This window comes from Leuciscus leuciscus, assembly GCF_965113295.1.
Source record: "Leuciscus leuciscus genome assembly, chromosome: 20".
Taxonomy (NCBI): domain Eukaryota; kingdom Metazoa; phylum Chordata; class Actinopteri; order Cypriniformes; family Leuciscidae; genus Leuciscus; species Leuciscus leuciscus.
In genome coordinates, this window is record NC_138744.1 from 1476437 (window position 1) to 1496243 (window position 19807).

Below are 19807 nucleotides of genomic sequence, written 5' to 3' on the forward strand. Positions count from 1 at the left end.
ATCATAACGTCTTTGACCTTATTTTGACATTACTATGTGGATTCGTCTGCTATCTGCTGTCATCGGTATTTTGTCAGTGACTGGGCTCTGTGGAGAGCGGATCCTCGAACACCCGGACCACGCTATGATAAGGTACTCTTTGCCTGAACTGCTTTCACAGAAACACCAGTTGGTGCTCAACATACGTGTTCGTGAAACTTTACGATCACTTCACCTTCTACGTCGGCCTAAATATGTTCATAGGGGTTCACAGCGGAATTTTAACATCACAGGGACTGACATTAAGGTCTTATGTTCCCGTCCCTTATGTACTGATATTAAAAAAAACATCTCTCGTGGTGTTTGCCCTGCGAACTTATGCTATCCACAACAAGTGTCTACAACATACTCTGATAAAGTACGCCCTGATTCCATCAGGTTTGCCCATCTCAATGTACGTTCTTTAAACAAAAAGACTGATTTACTCTACGACATCATCTTGGACAAAAAACTTGATGTCTTCTGTATTTCTGAAACTTGGCACCAACAGAATGACTTTTTAAATCTCAATTTATGTACCCCACCGGGATATAGATATCTTGACAAATCCAGAGCAACTGGAAAAGGCGGTGGCCTTGCTGTTGTGTACAGTTCTGATGTCTCTGTTACTGAAATTGTTGTTCCTTCTGTTTTATCGTTTGAGAGTATTGTTTTTAAAATTAGCGGTGCTTCTCCTGTTCTGATCTTGTTTATTTATCGGCCACCGAAGCCTAACCCTCTGTTCTTTGATGAACTCACAGAGCTAATTACATTTGTGAATCCCTTTTGTCCATCTATGATTCTTATTGGAGATATTAACATTCATGTTGATAATCCTAGTTGTAATCATACTGCTATTTTGATGGAGATTCTGGACTGTTTTAACCTGATACAACATGTAAAATTTCCAACTCATAGAAAAGGTCATACACTGGATTTAGTGTGCACAGCTGGTGCTGATATAAATCAGCTTGAAGGTAAAGATTTGTGTATTAGTGACCATAAGCTCTTGAGTTTTAACTTATCTGTTTCTCTGAAAAAATTACAAAAGAGGGTTATTAGTTTTAGAAATCTTAAAAATATTTATCTTAATCAATTTTCATGTATGATAAATGACAGTTCTGCAGGAAATACTGTTGATCATTATAATTCAATTTTATCATCAACTCTAGATGTGCTGGCCCCCAAGAAGGAATGTGTTGTTTCATTCTTGAAATCATCACCCTGGTTTACTACTGAGCTCAGGGCTCTTAAAGCAAAAAATAGGCAGTTGGAACGACAGTTTAAAAACTCAGGGCTCACTGTCCATAAACGTATGTATGATGAGCATTTGGTTCAGTACAGCGATGCCCTTAAAATATCAAGAACCGAATACTACTCTAAAATCATTAATGATGGTACTGCTAATCCAAATAAGATGTTTAAAGTAATTAACAAACTTCTTAAACCTTCTAATTCACTTATTTGTTCCACTGTGCAGCAGTGCAATACGTTTTTGAAATTCTTTGCTGAAAAAATTGATAATATTTATCAGTCTATTACTTGTGCCTCTCTGAGTGCCCCTTCTGAGATTCAGCCTTTAAATTGTCCGTCTACATGGTTTTCTAGTTTTAAAACGGTTACCATTGATTATATTTCCAAATTAATTATGACTATGAGTTCCACTACCTGCACCTTGGATCCTATTCCAACTCAGGTTCTCAAAGAGTGTCTGCCATCTATCAGTCCTCTCATTTTGAACATTGTTAATACTTCCATTACTACTGGACTTGTTCCTCAAGCCCTTAAGGTTGCTTCCATCACACCAGTTCTTAAAAAGCCTGGGTGTGATGTGTCTGATCTGTCTAATTATAGGCCAATATCGAATCTTCCTTTTTTGGCGAAGGTTTTGGAACGTGTTGTTGTGTCACAACTTCATTCTCACTTGTCCATGAACGATCTTTTAGAACCTTTTCAATCTGGGTTTCGTTCAGGACATAGTACTGAGACTGCCTTGGTCCGAGTTATGAACGATCTCCTCGTCTCTGCTGACTCTGGTGCCCTTACTATCCTGGTGCTCTTAGATTTGAGTGCAGCCTTCGACACGGTGTGTCACTCTATACTGCTTGAGAGACTCGAGACCTGGCTTGGTATTTCCGGTACAGTGCTGGAATGGTTTAAATCTTACCTGACTGATCGTACCCAGTTTGTTATTTTAGAAAATAATAAATCTAACGTTGGACAGGTGTGTCATGGTGTTCCTCAGGGGTCTGTCCTTGGCCCGATACTTTTTAATATTTACATGCTTCCCTTAGGGCAGATTATCAGAAAGCATGGTCTCGGGTTCCACTTCTATGCTGATGATACACAGATTTATATTAGCACAAAAACTAATATCAAAGGTGTATCAGCAACCCTTTCTGACTGTCTCCAGACATTTTTCCATCTAAGGAATATTGCTAGGATTAGGTCCTTTCTTTCATTACCTGATGCAGAAAGGCTTCTCCATGCACTTGTGACCTCTAGGCTTGATTATTGTAATACCCTTTATTTTGGGCTACCAGCAAAATCTATTAAGCGCCTGCAACATATACAGAATTCAGCTGCTCGTGTTCTTACACATACTCCTTTTCGTCAGCATATATCTGGGGTGCTTAGGAACCTGCATTGGCTTCCGGTCCATGACCGTATTGATTTTAAAACTCTTATCTTCACATATAAAGCTGTACATGGAATTGCACCATCATATATATGTGATTTAATTACGTTATATATGCCCTCTCGATCTCTCCGTTCTGCCAACTCTCTTCTACTTAAACAGCCTTCTTGCAGACTGAAAACGATGGGTGAAAGAGCTTTCTCTGTGTCCGCCCCCAGGTTGTGGAATGCACTTCCTTTAACTGTTAGGAATGCACCAACACTAACAAGTTTTAAGAAACAGTTAAAAACCCATCTTTTTAAGATGTCTGTGTCTTAATTGTTGACACTCGATGTATATTCTATTATACTTCTTATTGTTGTTTTTTAATGTATTTTTAATGTATTTACTTTTGTATTGTACTTGTAGCGCTTTGGGTACAAGAAAAGCGCAATATAAATAAAATGTATTATTATTATTATTATTATTATTATTATTATTAAAGCACGCTTTATGGGTAATCGGTTAATGGTTACAAATCAGATATCACTTTATTATATAAGTCGTTTGAACTATGTTATAATGACCATTAATATATTTTAACTTATATGTTTCATATACTAGTATATAACCGAAGCTATAGATTGTGAAATAAAAAATTTCTCATTCTTTGTGTTTTTTTAGTTAGCTTAGATAGTAGCATAGCATACAGCAATCTGAAATGATTAGAGATAACGTTTTTTTCACCATCTATGATATTTTTTGATAAAAAACTTCGATAACAAATATGATACAAGCCTAATTCTGTTTAAGAATTAATTATGACATGCTTGTAATTAAAAATATATAGATTATGCCTTATTGCTTTATAACAATCAATAGGAAGTATGATGGCGCCGTTGTGTGTGGCACGCCGTCTGCTGATGTCGTCTGTGTATTTTAATACGTTCATATCTATGTGGTTGCTGCTGTTATGGGGACAAATTGCATCAACATTGTTAGTATATGACCGGCAAATACTTTTAAATTTGCGTATATCCACCGAAGCACTACAGGATCAAACACCTTCGCGATACTCACCTCCTCCTTTTCTGGCGGAGATACTGGTGTGGCTACATCGATTACCACCATACTATGCCCCGGTGAACAGACGTCGGAAGAGACGGGGGAAGCGTGGCGGTGTGGCCGTCAAGCTCAAGATCCTGCTGCAGGCAAGCAGTAAGCTGAACACTAGGATCGATCGACTCAGCAAGGAAGGTGATAGTAACCGCTCCTACGCTTGGCGCTCAAGCTTAGACGCCTATGCTTGGAATATACCTATTCTACCCAGCATGGGAGATCAATGGCCCCGACACCACTCGCCTCATCTTCGAATTTTAATATTCATATTTGTTGCCCCCAAAACTCATTTGTCAAAGACTTTATAAATTTAATAGAAGATTTTGACTTAGTGCAGCTGGTTACAAGACCTACACATATAAAGGGGCACACCCTTGATCTTATTATGTCCCATGGGATACTGCTGAGTGAAGTTGAGATATGCGATCATAGTTTCTCTGATCATAATCCCATCACATTCAGTATGCCTCTAGAACTTAATACTATAAATCTTTGTAAAACTGGCGTGAAGACACGGAGAATCACTGATGCTACCTCTACTACATTTGCTGAAGCTTTTGAGGAGCTCTTTGATTATCCTGAATTTGCTTCACCAGAACTGAACCCGGATGAACTACTTTATAATTTTGATTCTATCTGCAGTACTATTTTAGATGATATAGCACCATTGAGAATAAAACACCAAAAATCCATCTCTGAGCCCTGGGTGAATAATACTACTCGAACCCTGAGACAGACATGTAGAAGGGCCGAGAGGAAATGGAAAAAAGACAAATTACAGATCTCTTATGAGAGGCTTAAAGACTCTCTTTTTAAATATCAAAATGAGTTGAGAGTGGCCAAATCAAATTATTTTTCTACCCTTATAGATAAGAACCACAATAATCCCTTGATTGAAAAAACAAGTTCTTTTTAATATTATCAATACTGTTACAAATCCAGTTGTGTCCATCTACCCGAGTGAGTCAGTGGCTATGTGTGAGCGGTTCTGCAAGTTTTTCATAGACAAGATAGCTGGAATTAGATATAACATGCAATTGATTACTGGTAATCCTGCAGGTCAGTTAAATTACACCGGCAGACTTAGTAAGTTTATACCAATAACTATGACTTTTTTAAATGACACGGTGAAGCAGGTAAAACCTACAGGATCACCATTAGACACTATCCCAGCACGACTATTTAAAAAAGTGTTTAATGTAGTGAGTACGACACTCCTACACTTTGTAAATAAATGCCTTGAGTTGGGAGTTGTCCCTGAGCGTTTAAAACATGCGTCAGTGCAACCCATACTAAAGAGGCCAAATTTTGACTCATCTAATCTATTAAATTTTAGACCTATTTCACATCTCCCATTTCTAACAAAAATTTTAGATAAAGTAGTTCTATGTCAGCTTGAAACTTTTTTGAACGAAAACAACATTTTTGATATATTTCAATCTGGTTAAAAAAAATATATATATATATTTCACTCTACGGAAACGGCGCTTGTTAAAGTGCTCAATGACATTTTTCTAGCAACTGACTCTGGAGATTCGGTAGCATTGATACTCCTGGATTTAAGTGCTGCGTTTGACACGGTAGACCATAATGTCCTGCTATCTCGGTTAGAACACATAGTGGGCATTAGAGGCCCATTCTTACTAGGGTTGGGCATCGTTTTGATTTGAACGATTCTGATTCCGATTCTTTATTTCGATTTCGGTTCTTTTCGATTCTCGATTCCGATTCTTTGAGGGGTGGAGTCAAAACCTGTCACAGGCTCATTTCACAGAGGAACATTTTATTTTGATTTAGTTTTAGTTTTGGGAGCTGCAGCCCACGTGGGAGAAAATTAGGAATGCCTCTGCACCAGACCAAAAAACAGATTTATGCAGAACTTGCACCCTGGTCTGGACTCTCTGGACATAACTAACTCAATGTATAAAAGCTCACTTTAAAACACCATTGATTTGTATCATATTCCGGTCGCGGTTTAAAATGGTTTTAAGTAAAAAAAAAAAGATGTTGAAATATGTTATATTTAGCATTTTATATGCAGCTAATAGCTACCTTGCTTAGCACGTATACTATAAACATTCTCTATTCATTTAAAAAAAAATACCTCATATCACGTTGGTCCACGTGAGATGATTGACAGCTGTACAGCGAATGAGAGAGCGCTGATATCATAAACTGACGCGAATCATTTTACAAACATGTGATGATAAATCATTATTTCTCCAAATATGCGCACCATTGGATTAAGAGCCCTGGCGGATGCTGTTTATTGCATGTATGTGAACACAAATAAACCGGAGAAGACGTGAATGACGCTTTATGAGTGATGATTTCTATTCAAAATAAAAAACATTACAGATTAATTATTTTGCACTCGATCCTGGCAACGTTACTAACGTTGGTCGCGCAGGGTTGCCTGAGGAGGACGAGACAGTGGACCAGCGCTCAGAGACAGTGGACATATGTCGAACACGCTACACTCCTTGTAAATTTTGTACACCATGCAGGCGTAACGTTAGGTGTTTAGTCATATTTGTAGTGCATCCGCCCGTGCAAGAAATAAGTTTGTCACATGTGTTGCACTCTGCCGACCCAGGCTTTTTTAAGGTGAAATAAAGCCACACTTTTGAGCGCCGCTTACCGTGCTCCATGCCTGCAACAGAACAAGCGGGCGCGGCAAGCACTTCCGGAAATCCAGTGGCCACTATGGAAACCAAAACTTGCGCGTTTGGAACCGATGATCGGAATCGAAAACAAATTTTCTAAACGATTCCAATGGCATCGTTATTTTTTAAACGGTTCCCAGTTGGAACCGGTTCTCGATGCCCAACCCTAATTCTTACATTGGTTTCAGTCTTATCTTACAAACAGGAGTTTTTCAGTCAACATTAGTAACTACCGATCTACGTCAGTAAAGTTAACATGTGGAATTCCTCAAGGCTCCACACTGGCTCCGTTGCTGTTTTCTTTATACATGCTTCCTTTGAGTACTATTTTTAGAAAATATGACTTGAGTTATCATTGCTATGCAGACGACACACAAATGTATTTTCCTCTTAACCATGGAAAGAATCTAGAAGAGATGGCTGATTGCCTTGAGGATGTGAAAGCATGGATGTCGCAACATTTTTTAAGTTTGAATGAGGAAAAGACCATTTTAAGGTGTTTACACCTTCGAGTTTACATGATATAACAAATATAAATCTTGGTACCTTGACACCATATGTGAAGCCATATGTTAAAAACCTGGGAGTGGTACTGGACAGTGCCCTAAAGCTTGATAGACAGGTCAATCAAGTGGTAAAATCAAGCTTCTACCAGCTACGAACCCTGGTAAAAATTAAGTCTAATCTCTCAGTTTCTAACTTAGAAAAAGTTATACATGCTGTTATTTCTACAAGGCTGGACTATTGTAATTCGCTTTATGTGGGGATCAGTGAATCATCCATTAATCGCCTTCAAATAGTCCAGAATGCCGCTGCAAGAGTTCTGACAGGAACTCGAAAGCGAGATCATATAACTCCTGTCCTGAAGTCACTTCACTGGCTGCCAGTGCGCCATAGAATCACTTTCAAAGTTTTATTACTAGTTTTTAAGTCATTACATGGGATGGCTCCATCATACCTCACGGACCTATTGACTGTTCATCAACCATCAAGAGCTCTTAGGTCTGCGAACCTAGGCCTTCTGGTGGTCCCGAGAACAAAACTTAAGACTAGAGGAGATAGGGCTTTTTCTAGTGCCGCTCCTAGACTCTGGAACAGCCTCCCTCCTGAAATCAGAGCTGCACCAACCCTGTGCATCTTTAAAGTGAGGTTAAAGACATTTTTATTTGATCTGTCGTATGCAAATTGAATGTTGAAGCAACTGTCCTGTTTTTGTTGTCTTTGTATTGTATTGCCTCAGGTTTTTTCTCCTCTGTACAGCACTTTGGTCGACGGAAGTCGTGTTTATTTGTGCTTTATAAATAAACTGATTGATTGATTGATTGATTGAACAATTAACATTGTCGCAAAACATACCTAAAAATGCAATTTCTTTCACTTTAACTATATAAATAATCAGGATAAAAATAAAAGATTATTACATGAATTAAAGTTTGATTGATTACAATAAGAATCGCGAGAACAGCTTTAGATCAGGCGTAATACTGGGGTTCTAAGCTGGGACTCTTCACCACACCGTATATCCAAGTGAAACACTTCTGGAACGAGAACAAATGTGGGCAGGGCTTGATTTTGTCTGTGAGGAATTGATTAGCTGGTGGTGGTTTGCTATTGGTGGATCTCATGTGAGTGACAGGTTGCCTCGCCCTCGTCATCAGAGAAGAGAAGAAGAAGAAAAAAATTACGTTAATTTTATTAATTACGTTAAAAAGCATCAACAACATTCTTGAAAATATCTAATAAACATTTACAGTATACATTATTACTGTATTTTGTAAGAACCATGGGTTACGCCTGAAGATCGTCAACATCTGCTTGAGGAAGAAGGTCCTAATAATGTTGCAGCAATTTAGAGAGAACCTTTTTGACTTCATTCTGAAATAGAGAGATACGTCTGTCTCAATCAGTCCAGAAAGCAATGTCGGATGTTCATTTTCTCATTCTAGTATTTTTCTTAAAGTGCCCCTATTATGCTATTTTGAGGTTCCTAATGCTGTTTTGGAGACTCCTACAACAGTTTTACATGCATCAAAGGTAAAAAAATTCTCATAATATACATTTGCACATCACCACATTCTCAATGATTCTCAAACGACTCGTCAGATGAATCAATCTCTCTAAATCCTCTACTCTGCTCTGATTGGCCAGACAGCTCAGTCTGTTGTGATTGGTCTACAGTGTACAGCGTGTGTGTCAAAAACAAAACCGTCCATTGCCGTAACAACGTCACCTCTGCTTGTCCTGAGGCTTTTTACACCGTAAAATAAACACAGTAAAGTGCCTTTCAGATAGGACACGGAATGTACACCGCTGGCCGCTGGGTTCAGCGTAGCCCTTCAGATACAAAGCGATTTGCGATACGCTACGCTGGCCAGAGCAAAGTAGGTGGAGTTTTCAAAACTTTTAGTAGGAGTTCTATACGTCTAGTTATTTTGATTGTTGTTCCTCCTTTCGGTCAGCAGCAAACTATGTATCTGTCCTGTGCTAAGAAGCGAGCGATAGCACTAGGCCTGCTAATGAGAAGAAGAAAGAGAGCAGCAAGGAAGAAGAAGAGGTTGTGGGTGCATGAAACCCTCTGGTCCAGAGAACAGTTTGGGGAATTCAGGCTTGCGAAGCTGCTCCGTTTCCACAGCGACCGGTTCCAGGTGTACTTTCGGCTCAGTAGGGAGCAGTTTGCTGGGCAGAGTCGGACCTAGAATCTCAAGGATCCATATACTGTAAGCTACAAAGAGCCAATTTCTTCAACGGAGCGTCTGGCAATTTGTCTGAGGTGGAGAGATGAACCGGAGAGAGACGACGGCTCGGGATCATCCAGATCGCTCTCAGGTGACAGATCGAGACTAGGGTTGGGTATCGTTCCAATTCGAACGATTCTGATTTCGATTCTGCTGATCAATTCCGATTCTAATCGATTCCTAATTTTGATTCCAATAAGGTAAAAAAAACAACAACAACTTATGGCGCTTTTCCATTACCAGTACCAGCTCGACTCGCTTTTCGCTCCGTTTTCCATTGCAGATAGTACCTCCACAATAGTACCTAGTCGTCATAGCGACGCCGCAGGAAACTGCCGTGACTTAATCTATTATGCGAGACACACACACACACACACACACACACACACACACACACACACACACACACACACACACACACACACACAGACAGGACAATGGAGGAAATCGAGTGTATGCTGTTTTTGGATGTTTTTGTTTTTGCTGTTTTTTATTCAGGATACTCCGTCTGGCGCGTGCAATGATGACGCAGTGAATAGTGACGATTCTCTCTGACCAATCAGCAGTCTGCCGTGTTTTCACGTCACATTTTAGTATCGCCTCAGCTCGCTTAGAACCTCGCCGGAGGTGATACGAAAAAAAGTACCTGTAAGCCGGTACAGGTACAACTTTTACACAGTGGAAAACCAAACAGAGCCGAGTCGAGGCGAGCTGGTACTGTGTAGTGGAAAAGCGCTATTAGATTTCATTCACATTTAGTCTTATTGCAAAACATTTAATTATAGCTGAAGATCATGAACAAAAATCTACAGGCTAAAGAACACTTACACAAGGAACGTTTGCCTGTGGTTTAAAAATACCATAGAAGAACAACTAGCCTAACTAATATAAATGTCAAGCATTATTAAAGAAAAGTAAACACTCAGTAATAAAAAAAAAAAAACATAATAAAATGAGCAATCGCAACAAATAGATACAACTGAACAAAGATTGAAATAAACAGTGTTTTAAGATTTTCAGGTAGAAACTGGAATCAAATGTAAAATAACACCAGTTTATAAATAAAATATACATTATAGTTACAAAAGTTATTCAGTCAAGAACAAATTAATTTTCTCTTTGTCTTTTGTTGTTTGATTAGTGTTATTATAGAGACGGCAGGACTATTAGGCTGCTGTCACTTTAAGAGCTGCACAGATCCAGTATACTGATACACATGTTTGCAGCACAGAAAACAGAGAGTCGTCTCACTCTTGAATTGTTTGAAGTCATGTTGAAATGCTCACAAAGGAATCAATAAGAGGAATCGAATTTTTTATTCTATAACAAGTATCCGATTCCTGGCCTCAAGTATTCGATTTTCAGAATTGGTATCGATTTTCGATTCCCAACCCTACTCGAGACTGGATACATCTGAGACAGACATTAACTCCAGGAGGGATTCACAGGAGAACGATGACGTCTCAGAATTGGATGGATCTGCATTAACCGGCAGCTCGACTCCAGATGGACACGGATCGACTGATGATGCCCAGTCAAACCCGGATAAATCCAGGGTTTTCAGGCCCTGCCACTCATCCTGGATTGCAGCCAAGTTGCCCCCCGATCTGCAGGTTTGAACAGAGCAAGTGAGTTTGCAAATGTGCATAGAGACAATGTTGTGTCAAATAAATTCTTACCTCTCTAGAGGCTCCTTGAAATGCCTCACCATGTCTGCCACATCATCATAACCAAAGGTGATATGGCTGGCCTGGTCTTCTGGCCATGTGTCAGGGTTTAGCACTCTGACAGACTCACTCTCATCCTTCAGCAAACCACCAAACCTGGCTTTGAGGTCTCCCACGCCGATGTTGATGGCCGCCTCCATGTGCTGCCTCAGCTGGGGTTAGTGAGGTCTGTGAAGCCTTTCAGATTCCCCTTCAGTGTTATTCCCTAAAACAGAAATAACACACATCACACACAGAGAGAGAGGCAGACAGACAGACACACACCAACACACAACGAAATATCTGGCTATTTGTCAGCCTCTAGTTTTTTTTAAAGACTTCTCCAATCTTCACTGCATTTCCCTCCTTATCCTCTAATTGTTTGTATTGTATTGTGCAACGAAAACATTGATTCTCACACTGAGAATCTGTCTTAATCATCGATTTCTCTTACATCCAAACAAACTCTCATTCTAACACACCTGGAATCTCCTCTCATCACCCTTCTGGTGAGCGAGCATGGTCTGGATCTTCTCCTGCCTTTGCCCTAAACTTCAGTGCTTCCAGTCTGGCCACTGTCGTCCTCCACTCTGATGTGGATCAGGGGAGGATCGGGTCATTCCTAGTCCTCAAACATGGCAGAGAGAAAATGGCAGAATACACAAAAGAGTGCATTCTCCATGTCCCGCTTTATCTGTTAAGTAGTGAGTAAACAAGTGCACAGTAAATGTGTTAGTTAATTTAAGTTTATTTATTTTTCTCCTCAGACATCTTTCAATTACTTGATTCTAAAAGTTCATTTGAGTTTTTAACCTATTTTTGTAAATTAGGGATATTACATTTACTGAGTAAAACAGACCTTTTTTAAGCTTCTGCTGTTGTTGATGCTACGGCCAGGAGCTCCATGTGCCGCAGAACAACTGAGTACTGGGCTTGGTCTGTGGACAATGGGGGATCCGGCGAGTTCCCTTGACGCTAGCTGGTGTACAAATATCCACACCAAGCTCTTGTCCGAGACATCGAGCTCTCGTTTGGATTTTCCACTGAAGTGATAAGTCTTCCATATCAGATGTAGAAGATCCTATACATCAGACACCTTTGGCTCTTTCTTTTGAACGGTCAGTATTGCCAGCTCTAGTCTGTGAAAGTAAGAAAATAACAAACAAACAATTCACTGTCTCTCTCTTGTGCCAAAGTAAAGTTGCTATAAATGAAAGCATAGAATTTGTGTTCGAGTTGGTGTACATCATGCAACGTTTCACAGGGCAAAAGCCCACACAGTAATGAAGTTGTAGCGAAGTGATTGTTAACAAACGTAATGGCAAAGATTCATTTACTTTATACCCCGGAGACGAAGTTTTATAATTATCGCAGCCCTATTCAACTTTACACAAGAATAAAGCCTATAAAGAGAAACATCTTACCTATGGCATGGGAGTGCTGAAGGGTCTGTTGTCCGACCAGGAGACTGACTGGCTTCCCATCCTACAACAAGCGCACATAAACAATCTCGCATTCGGTGTTGGATATATCAGTGTCTCCGTCTATTAGAACGGCTAGATACTTCACGGCTTTCAGCTTCGCCGATCATCTCCACACATCTTACATAATTGTCGTACGTGGGATTAATGTCAACTCGTGTTAACTCATGTGGTGGAGTCTGATAAGTGGCCCAAATTTGACGAAAGGTTCTTCTTCTTTCGCAATGAAGTATGCAATGTTAATCTTTATTTTCAGCTGCCTCCTCTCCTCCTCAGATAGCAGCTCTTGCCTCTTCAAGGCTGCAGACACCGTGCTCGATGGTTTCTCCTGTCTCGGCAGGTACAGGTCTCTACACTGGATATGCTATGTTTCGTTACGCTATCTTTTTTCAGATGTGGATTTCCTGACACGAACAACGAGTTGCTAGCCTGTTTCTGCCCTCTTCAATATTTGCAGAACATGAGGTTGTTCTGGAAATCCAGCCATGGGAAAATGTTAATCCAATTGTTAATCCAATTAAATGTATATGTTCTCCCTCTGCCGGCTCCAGTGGACGTTGAAGTGACAGCGGTGGTCACCGTAGCTTTGCTAAAGTTGTTCTCAGCTTCAGGTAAATCTTGTGAAGAAACCTCATTAACGTTAGTTGAACCTTCCATATCCCCCTCACCTGATTCCTCTTTCTCTTCATCTCTTTTTCACTTAAAATAAAAATTTATGTTCTTCATTTTTACCTATTGTACCAATACTTTTTTCCAGTTGTAACGAGTGGAAATAAGTGTGGCCCCTTTAAGAGCTGCGCGCTCCCTGTTGAACTGTCTGCACTCTGTATGGTATTGTATGCTCCGTGCGCCTCGAATCCCACATGTATGCGGGTAATTTCTGTTTGGAGCTCATTTTTTTATCTTGTTTTGTTTGTTTTGGTAACGCTGTGGACGGTGGAGCCTGGGACAGACAGTTGTCTGACAGTTGTGAAATAAAGCGCGAGTTGTTGTGAGATGCCAATCGCCTCCGTGAGTCTGTCTGGCCTAATAACTTCGGCTGTGAGCTATCCATATTTTCTTTCCCTCCTGACACAACGCATTACACAGTGTTTACCTCACTTGACTCTCACCAGAGAATGTCTAATATGGTGAGAAGTTTCACTCTCAGTACACTTCCGGCTTCTGAACTGGTTGCAGTTCCACTCTGATTCCATATGAGGGCGCTCACAGGACGAGTGCAGAATTAATGGAGGTCTATGGAGATATTGCTCTCAAAATCCACTTTTCTCAGGATATAATTTTTTGTCGAGTAATTTGAATGTTGTTTTCGAAAGGGGATGCAAAGAAATGACAAATTGCTGGGTGTTAGATTTTTTTGAGTCACTTATTTGCTTTAAAAAGTCTTTTAAAGTGTCAATGACGTCATACACATCGTACGACCAGAGATACTGCTTTACGGCGATCCTTCAGTCACTTTGGTGCTTTCGCGCTCTGCACTTTCTTTTCTCTCGAGGCATCGACAACACAGCTGTCACAGGTAACTACACAACACAGCTGTCACAGGTAAACACAACACAGCTGTCACAGGTAAACACACAACACAGCTGACACAGGTAAACACACAACACAGCTGACACAGGTAAACACACAACACAGCTGACACAGGTAAACACAACACAGCTGTCACAGGTAAACACACAACACAGCTGACACAGGTAAACACAACACAGCTGTCACAGGTAAACACACAACACAGCTGTCACAGGTAAACACAACACAGCTGACACAGGTAAACACACAACACAGCTGACACAGGTAAACACACAACACAGCTGACACAGGTAAACACACAACACAGCTGACACAGGTAAACACACAACACAGCTGTCACAGGTAAACACACAACACAGCTGACACAGGTAAACACACAACACAGCTGTCACAGGTAAACACACAACACAGCTGTCACAGGTAAACACACAACACAGCTGTCACAGGTAAACACAACACAGCTGTCACAGGTAAACACACAACACAGCTGACACAGGTAAACACAACACAGCTGACACAGGTAAACACACAACACAGCTGACACAGGTAAACACACAACACAGCTGACACAGGTAAACACACAACACAGCTGACACAGGTAAACACAACACAGCTGAAACAGGTAAACACACAACACAGCTGACACAGGTAAACACACAACACAGCTGACACAGGTAAACACACAACACAGCTGACACAGGTAAACACACAACACAGCTGACACAGGTAAACACACAACACAGCTGACACAGGTAAACACACAACACAGCTGACACAGGTAAACACACAACACAGCTGACACAGGTAAACACACAACACAGCTGACACAGGTAAACACACAACACAGCTGTCACAGGTAAACACAACACAGCTGTCACAGGTAAACACACAACACAGCTGACACAGGTAAACACACAACACAGCTGACACAGGACAACACAGCTGTCACAGGTAAACACACAACACAGCTGACACAGGACAACACAGCTGTCACAGGTAAACACACAACACAGCTGTCACAGGTAAACACACAACACAGCTGACACAGGTAAATACACAACACAGCTGTCACAGGTAAACACATACACAACACAGCTGTCACAGGTAAACACACAACACAGCTGTCACAGGTAAACACACAACACAGCTGACACAGGTAAACACACAACACAGCTGACACAGGTAAACACAACACAGCTGTCACAGGTAAACACAACACAGCTGTCACAGGTAAACACACAACACAGCTGTCACAGGTAAACACACAACATAGCTGACAGGTAAACCAAAATTCGGTACAATAGGACTTAATAGGGAGTGGGCAGGCTCTCCGTAGACGGGCTCTGCTCTCACTTAAAATCCAGCAGTTCCCGCACATTCCCACACTATATCAGTGATTGGCTCATTGGTTGCAACTCGTCGCTCTCATTTGCATAAAGTTAGGCACGTCATCATGCTATGTTCACATCGCGCAGTCGCGACCCGTCATGTCCTCTTCCTTGCTTTCCATGTGAAATCAATTGTATTCTTCGCTTCATTGCGCTGTTGTTCTGTGTATTGAGAACAGCCCGTCACTCGCGCACTGTGCTCGTAAATTATTTTTCAAGTTCGCACATATCTATTTTTAGGCGCAAGTGAAATCCTCGCACTGTTGAGCCCTGTTTACAGCCATCCCTGTTCTCCGTAGGAAAGCACAGATGCCTTTCTTCTTCCTTTTCTTAGGTTTTTCTAAGTTTTTGGATATATATTTATTTTTTACAGTGAACGCCCCTTAGTTGTTATAAATTCACTGTAAACCAGTTTCTTGGGGCTTATGACTTTATTTAAATTTGATTTAAATATTTTATTTAAAAGTTTAGTAAAATGCAAAAAATTAATTAATTTGTAAAAAAAAAAAAAAAAAAAAAGCCTGTAGCAGACCTGCCAACCTGTACACATTTTGGGTACACTGGTTCGATTTGTCACTTTAAACTACGCAAAAAACCTGGTGACTGTGCAATCGCAGAGCTCACATCAAGCAACAGCAAAAGAAGAAGAGTTCCACCAATCATAGCGCTGGATTCAGTCCTCGACAATCACATGGGCTTTATTGCATGGATTAACCAAGGGGGTAATCTTTCAGCCGAAACTGAAGCTTCCCCGGGCGCCGCCATTGATGAGCGGACCATCACCTGCTGTTAGCATTGACTCCCATTCATTTTGGCGTCACTTTGACAGCGAATAACTTTACATCTGAGGCGTTTAAAGACTCTATTTGTCCATTATTTATTTCTAAAGAAACACGAAAATGTATAAAAGTAGTCGCACAGTAGAGAAATTACCGTATGGACAGGAGGAGAAGCTCGTGGCAATCGGGGGGACGTGGAGGCAAAAAGAGATGAACATGGCGAACGTGATTAGTTCCCGATGCTATGCTATCACTAGCACGTCTCAATGCACTGTATTGTTAGTACATGAAGTTTTATGGGTTTCTAACAATTCGTATAATGACAATATAGTGTTATTTCTGCTGTTAAGAAGAGTTTGTCTGTAATATTATTATCTTCTAACTTTGTTTTATGTTTGAGTTTGTATCGCACATGAGTGAGTGTTAATGGGTCACGTGCTGAACCGTCCATGCTCAAGAGTGAAGGCCTGCAGTTAATCACTTAAAATGGATGACGTGTAAAGTGGTATTATTTTGTGACAACTAATATGTTTTGAGATTAATATGCACTATGAATGAATGAATGAATGAATGAATGAATAGCTTTATTTTATTGGTCACTAGTCACAAGTACCAGCGAAATTCCGCCATCAACCTGTCCATACAAACATACATACAATATGACAAGGGGGTAGACAGGACAGGAAGACAGAGCATTTTAGGAAAGAATACAGCATAACATGAGGAGAGGTGAGGAGAAAAAAAAGGCCACCCCCAGACTACGCTCCTGTAAGGAGTCCAGTTTGGGAACAGTAAAAAACACCTCAGCAACATTGGCACATAATCAGTACACAACATGAACACACAAGACTTGCAAAAGGGGAGGATAGTTGGGGATGGAGGTAACCCAGCACAGACAAGCAGCCATCCGGTTCCTGCAGCCATTCTTCGGCGCTGGTCGGACCCGCCTGTCAGACTGGTGGTATGTAGCGTCGAAGGCGAGGGATGAGGGTATGGGGGGGTGATTGCATATCTGTATATATGTAGTGCGTGTATGTGTAGGCCTGGAGAGCCGCTGCGTCTGGCATCCTAATCTAGCCTCAGTCCGCAGGATTTCATTGCGAAACACAGCAATTGCTATGGAGACAGCCTTGATCAGGTCCCAGACAGAGTCAACAATCAGCAGGTGTCTGTGGGGGATGGGGGAAGGAACGCAAGAGCGTCACGCTGCAGTGCTCCACGGGGGGAGTTGTAGTTCCAGCAGCAGCCTCGGCCAAGGCCAGTGCTGGTTGAGGGGGGCCGAAAGCAGATAAGATTGGGGTTGTTTGGTCTTGGGACGAGTAGCTGCATTCCAATTTACGCAGCCCCTGGTCCATTTTGGTCTCCGAAACGATCCATTTGCCTTTGCAAAGCTGTAAGCTTCTCCAAGATGTTATCCATATTTTGGTTCAAAGTCACCAAAGTCACAGTCTGAGTGCTGACAGCTCTGCCCACTGCTTCAATCATGACGGGCAGCCTTATGGGGTTTTGGACAGCTGTCACCGTCTTCTTAATTCCTCGATAAACCAGGGCAATGCCTAATCCAAACAGCAGAAAACCTGTTATCATGGTTCCGAATAGGTAGATGTCTTCAATGTCCTCCACGGAAAGAGCCGCCAGACACACGACCCGCCACTTCCCCCACGCGTCCATCGTGTAGCCAGCTGCAAACGTTCCGGCAGGGCAGTCAGGTTCCCCCGAACCCAAGCTTCTCGTCGAGAAGATGGTGTCAATTGCGCTGAGAGACCAGTTGATCAATTCCATAATTTCTTAGTTTGGAGAGCAGTGCGGAGAGAGTCTCTCAAAGTACAAGTAGACTAGACGAGACGAGAGGAGCAAAGCAGGGGAGATAAGGGAGAGGAGGGTAAGAAAATGCGACCGCCTTCGTTGAGAGCAAAAGAGAATATGGGGTATATATATAGAGTACAGAGTATAATATACTCTGAAGTTCATACAAAGCATTTTAGCAGGCTTTATTAAGTATGAAAATAACTTAGCCAAATAATATGATTTATATACTTTTGGTTTCTCTACCAATACATTTAAAAATGACAAATGCAATGAAAATACAGGTATCGGTTACGGTATCGGCGAGTACCAAAAATGACAGTATCGGACACGTTCTGGAAAAAGTGGTATCAGTGCATCCCCAGTCATTATTAGCCATCATTTATTTAGTCCCTATTGAACAAGTGGGTTTACATGCAGCCTGTTCAAAAAGTTGCTAAATGTTGCATATAAAAAAAAAACATTTCTAGTCACTTTTTTTGAAAAAGACAAACACACACAAAAAAAGAAATTCAAGAGTTCTGAAAAAAAAAAAAAAAAGTTTTAATGGTTTGAGGAGTTTTGACTGACTGAGTTTTCTGACTTTAGGACCCAGCGGAACAGCTCATTTGCTCCATATAAGGCCATCTAGAATCATGAAATATCATCTTATATTATTTATTTTCCACAAGAGGTCAAAGACACCCCAATGTAAAGTATTTAGAGCTGGATTAAAAGGGTTATGATTGAAACTGAGTTATTTTGAATTTTAGTTAAAAGAATGTGATGAATGTGCTTAACCCTAAAACTGGCAATGTGATCTGGGTGTAACAGTTTATCATTTTGATAATTTATCACAGCCTGGTCTGTCTTGAGTATGCTGGTCACATGATTCAGCCTGACCTAAATCCAACATGGCTGCCAGTGGTGCAGGACATTCAGATTTTGAGATAAGTAAATATATATTAAACTTACTTTTCTTTTGAAAAAATAATACTAACACTGCTAACATTAATTATGAGCATTGTCTTAAGGTGCTGAAAAAGAAAATTTATAAAAATGTTGTTCATGTTATTTCACATGTTTTGAAATATACGTTACGCCTGAGTCACATTGGGTATAAAAAAGGGAATCTTTGTATTCTGAGGTATTATTTTATTTTTTTACAAATTATAAAATGTACATGTTAAACTGATACAGCCTGTCCGTCTTGAGTTTGCTGGTCACATGATTTGAAAAACAACAATACTACAATCCTGTCATCCCCCTTTTTGAGAATATATGTAATATTGCATTATCCAAATTTAAATGGTTGTAATTCAAGAATGCTTTAGGAGCTGTACCAAAAATCGTTTTTTTGTAACAAATGTATTTATTTTTAGTCTCAATACGGTCTCAGACCTTTCCAACAATATGTGTTTTGTCAAGATTAGAAAAGTTTTTTATTATAAAGTAGTTAAAATAAATTTTGTAATAAGAAACCTGACACCACCCACTAGGTAAGGAACTCGCTAAAATAATTTAAAGTATCATTTTTATGGTAAGGTCATTTTCAAGGTCCGATTTCAAAACCGATTTTCTTGAGTTTGTAAGCTTTCCAATGATATATAATATGTCAACATTATATGAGTTGAAGTATAGGATATAATTGTTTTAAACATGCAGTTACAGTTATAGATTAGGTCCTTTTTGTATACCCTAAACAGGCAATGTGATCCGGGAGTCACAACTCATAACATCCAAAATACAGAACATTTTTCAAAAATTCTTTTGGATATGATTTACTTAAGTCCAGATGATATAAAAAAAAAGACATCAAATTATTTGTTGCTTATTTTCTACTCTTGCCTGTTTAAGGGTTAAATGACTATGTATGCATTATTTATGGCTCAAACAGCTTCACAACAGGCAACAAACACCTCCATGAATGCATAAGCATTATAAAAACAAAATGCATGAAATAAAATGAAACAAAGCCAG

The 19807-nt window shown here is 40.3% G+C and overlaps 1 long non-coding RNA gene across 1 annotated transcript; it reads right to left on the reverse strand.

Moving 5' to 3' along the window:
- Positions 1 to 10506: 10506 nt before the first annotated feature.
- On the reverse strand, positions 10507 to 13590 carry LOC309483077. Its single transcript, XR_014200485.1, has 4 exons — positions 12286 to 13590; positions 11721 to 12000; positions 11344 to 11555; positions 10507 to 11087 (listed from the first exon to the last, which is right to left on the reverse strand). It is a non-coding gene; the product is annotated as an uncharacterized lncRNA (long non-coding RNA).
- Between the last annotated feature and the right edge of the window lie 6217 nt (positions 13591 to 19807).